This window comes from Gavialis gangeticus, unplaced genomic scaffold (genome assembly GCF_001723915.1).
Source record: "Gavialis gangeticus isolate Ggan-Ray unplaced genomic scaffold, GavGan_comp1, whole genome shotgun sequence".
Lineage (NCBI taxonomy): Eukaryota > Metazoa > Chordata > Crocodylia > Gavialidae > Gavialis > Gavialis gangeticus.
The window spans coordinates 103,095,518-103,099,941 of record NW_017729025.1 but is presented as its reverse complement, the minus strand read 5'-3'; positions in this window follow the sequence as shown (position 1 = coordinate 103,099,941).

Genomic DNA, 4,424 nt, shown 5'->3' with positions numbered 1-4,424 from the left:
ACAAAAAAGAACTAATTCTTCTCAGCTGAACTGGTACTTGTTCTGTTTGCCTCACCACTATAGAGTGCATTATTTTTTTATGAATAAAAATGATAAACAAAGAGCTCCTACGCCTTGTTGGACACTCTGCTGTAGTCAAGAAATCAGGATGTGAATCACCATTTCCTACAACAGACACAGCAGTATAAACATAATTGAAGCTACGTGCTATAACACTAACAGTCAGCTCATCTAGCCACTCTTGGTATGAATCTCCAGTAGACCGCAATTGGGGCTTGGATTGTTGGTCTCAAGCTGGTGCATCTTTCTGTCTGCGTTCTTATCTCAAAATATCTATTTACTGTTATCCTTGGTCAACTCTATTTCCTATCAGTGCACATTAGGCCAAAGCAATGTTTTAGAGAGCTTCAGGGAGGAGGCACTCTGAATACCCATTCCCACTATCCTTTTCTAGAACTGTCTCTATCTCACTCTGGAGGTGGGGAAAAGCAGCATCAGTTGAAACTGGTATTAATTCAGCTGAGTATATTCAACATGTCTAATTAAAGGTGTTCCTGTCTATTCCCCAGAGAAAGTACTGTAATTCCAGGAGAGCTGTCAAATCTCAGTGAGTTAAGTTCAAATATGTGGCTGTGTTTACAAGCTGACTTGTGAGTAGCAAATAACCCTTCTTAGAAAGAAGTATGAGAGCCTCCATTGCGTATCCATCAGTGTCAGTACTTACATACCTGTTGTGACTGGTCATTGCTCCTAAAACTGATAGCTCCACAAGTTAGCACTTCCTTAAACACAGTTGCCATGGCAACCAGTCGAAGTCTGTGGCATTGTGCAATCTCATTCCCAGTATAGCCACTTTCTGAAGTGGACATTAGTTAGGCTGACCATATGGAAATCCCGGAAATCTGGGACATCATCTGGGAAATCCAGGACACTGCTCATAAGTTGGCAGGGATGGGACTTCATGCCAGGCAAAGCAGGCAACAGTGCCAGTCTGTCCACCTGCAGGGCATTCCATTACTGACTTCCTGCCAGACTGTGCCCCATGCCCCTGACTTTCCAGGACACCCACTATAATACCCAATAGCTGGCTAGGATTAGCCTCAAATATGGGACTGCCCCAGCTAAATAGGATATATGGTCACCCTAACATTAGCTAGACTTAGGGACAAACCAGTACTGGAGTGGGGTGTTGGTATGGAGGAGTGGGGTATTTATGGAAGTCCCAATGCCAGAAGGTAATGAACAGAAGCATTCTGCCCCCAAGAGATAAAATGCCCCACAGAGCTTTTCTGTGTCCAGCAGAAGGTATGCACGTTGCTGTACCCATCCATAAAGTATGGCTGGCTTCTTTCCCTGGACTAGCACAGTCAAACTGTGACCCTCCTTTCTCCAACCCCATCTGAAGTACCATATGCCTTAGGGAAGTGTATGGGGTAAGGAGCATTCAAAGTAATTAGAGACAAGTTCCTGTTCAAAGGTTTTCAAAATGCAAAATTGTGATGATATTTTTGGAAAACGGAGATGAAATTGCAAAAATGGCACCTATTTCCATGTCTCCAGCTGGACAGCAGGAATGGATCCCTTTTCCATGCATTGCTGTAAGTCTGGAGTCTCTAATTCTTTCCAGCACCTACAAAGAATAGATGGGGCTTCCTTACTCTTACTTCCTCCCTCCTCCATTGTATACTTGCTAAAGAACATAGCTGAACTCTTGGCATCTAATGAAATAATCTGCTGCTTATGAAAGTTATGCATCTCTGAGTTAATAAGTCTAGGTGCAAATTTACCCTGCTGTCTTCTATAACTGGATCTGACCATTTTCTGATGCATCCAGTTTCTGGGCATACCTACAAATCTCATAATTTTAACCTTTAAATAGTAAATGCCATTATCGTAATAGGCAGTGTGAAGAAAAAGCTCAAGATTGTTTTTCATTCTGATGCCTACATCACTGTTTGTGTCCAGTCAGCAAAACTGTCCCTCAAACTATGACTATGTGTCACCTACCGAAGCTTAAGAAATGCCCTATGTATTCTCTGAAGTATATATCAGAGCAATACAAGCTTATATTATTATCATTTCCTTGCATTTGCCAAGAGGCTGTGTGTCAAATAAATAATTTAGACTGGCTCAGGCACCACAAGAAAACAAAGCAATCAGTCATCTCAGCTACATTATTGATCACCAATAACGAGATACTTGCTAAGACAAATGGCTCTGTTGTTATACTAGTGAGTTTTTAGCCAATCCTGACTAAATAAATCATATTGAACTGTTTGTTGTTTTAAGATGGGCAAACATATCTATAATCACTTTTACCTTCCATTCTAGCATTCCATCTGTGGAATCTATAGGTAGTGTCTGTTATTGGTCTGTCTGCAGTCTCTCTTTAGGCACTACTATCTACCTACATACCTGCATTCATCTGTCTGGTCAAGAAAGCTAATAGTGTTCCTTTTTTCAAAGTAAAAGATGTATTTATTTGTTTGGATGTACAGGAAAACATGAAAAATATAAATCAAACATTGCTGTTTGCAGTATAAATGTTCTACCATTTCTTGGTCAGGGATCTTGTCAGCTTCTGATGTTCTGAGATATTTTTTCTTGTTTTATATACTTCCAGTGTGGCATATGCCACTTCATTAATCTGTCACTATTTACTTATTTGTAATACTTATAGTGTCCAGTCAACTGAACTTCATGGAAATACTCTAGCTTCCCAGTTACCTCCTCCTCCTCCTCATTTTCCTTAGAGTGTTATCCTCTGTTTCTCTTTTTGTGGCCAGGATTTGACATGCTTTGTGGTCAGTTGGTGAATCAAAACCTGAATCCTCCTTCAAGCAGACACCCAACTGGTATGCTTCAGAAACACTCCCCACAGTATATTGATAACAGATACACAGTTGACCCTAATCCTGTGAAGTCTACATGACTCGGAGCATTTGCAATGCCCACTGAAGTCTATAGAAGATATGGATGCTCAGTACCTCACATAAGCAGTACTCAGTGTGTAAAGCATTGACTTAAAGTCTTGGATGTTTCATAGATTTTATAGACATTTGGGCTGGAAGGAACCCCTGGAGGTTCATCGAGTCCAGCCGTCTGCCCCAGAGGCAGGAAGTCAGCAGGGATTATAGGACCCCAGCAAGATAAACATCCAAATGTGTCTTGAAGGCATTCAAAGTGGGTGCTTGAACCGCCTTTGGCAGCAGTCTATTCCAAACCTTGGGGGCTCAGACAGGAAAGAAGTTCATTATGTCCAGCCTGAATCAGTCGCAGCAGAGTTTATGACGGTTCGATCTTGTCATCCCTTGGGACGCTCTGGTGAATAGACGTTCCCCCAGATCCTGGTGAAAATCCCTGATAAACTTGTAGGTGGCCACCAGATGGCCCCTGAGCCTGCGCTTTTCCAGGCTGAAGACTCCCATAGCTCTCAGCCTCTCCTCATAAGGTCTGTTTTCCTGACCTCTGATCATGTGCGTGGCTCTCCTCCATACTCTCTCAAGCTTCTCCACATCCTTTTTGAATTGTGGAGCCCAAAACTGGATGCAGAACTCCAGCTGCCGCCTCACCAAGGCCGAGTACAATGGGAGCATGACAGCCCAGGGTTTGCTTGAGAAGCATCTATGGATGCAAGCCAGCGTTTTGCTCACTTTACTAGCCACAGCATCACATTGAAGGCTCATGTTCATCTTGTGGTCAATCATGACCCTCAAGTCCCTTTCATCTGTAGTGCTAACCAGCGTAGCACTGCCGAGCCTATAAGCATGCTGAAGATTTTTTCTCCCAAGGTGGAGAACCTTGCATGTTCTAGGTCTTAGTTCTCATAGAGTTCCTGTTTGAAATTATTTGTATATGCACTAGTGATTGTCTTTACTAAGGGTTTTCCTTTTTTGCATCAATTTAACAGCTTTCCTGTTAACTCGAGTTAAGTAGTATAAAAGTTAGTTTGGACATTCTCCAAACATTTCTTACAGACTACAGACACATGTGATTTAATGCAGGCTGTATGGAAACTAGACAATTTGAACCAGCTGTTGGGTTACATGGAAGTTCATGTTACCCAGTTGTAACAGGAGTAAGGCATTCTCCTGTTTGGGCAGCCCGTCTCACTCTTTCCTGCCATGTCTTGATGTGTTAGAAATGTATAGTGTGGAAGCTGCCTTAGGTATGTGGCTCCAATGTCAGGGTCAAAGTGCATGGCTCCACCTTTCCCTACACCTTGTCCATCTCCACCCTCAATTCTCAATAGCACTGGTCGGTTAACAGAGTCCTCACTCAGGACTCATAAAGATCTTGTTCACCCTCTGCACTTAGATGCTCAGTCAAGGATGATTACCAGTCCTTGGGCCTCTTTCTCCACTTATAATGATTGCAACCCAGAATAGTAATTTTAAATAGGACTCAATATCACTCATAATAAT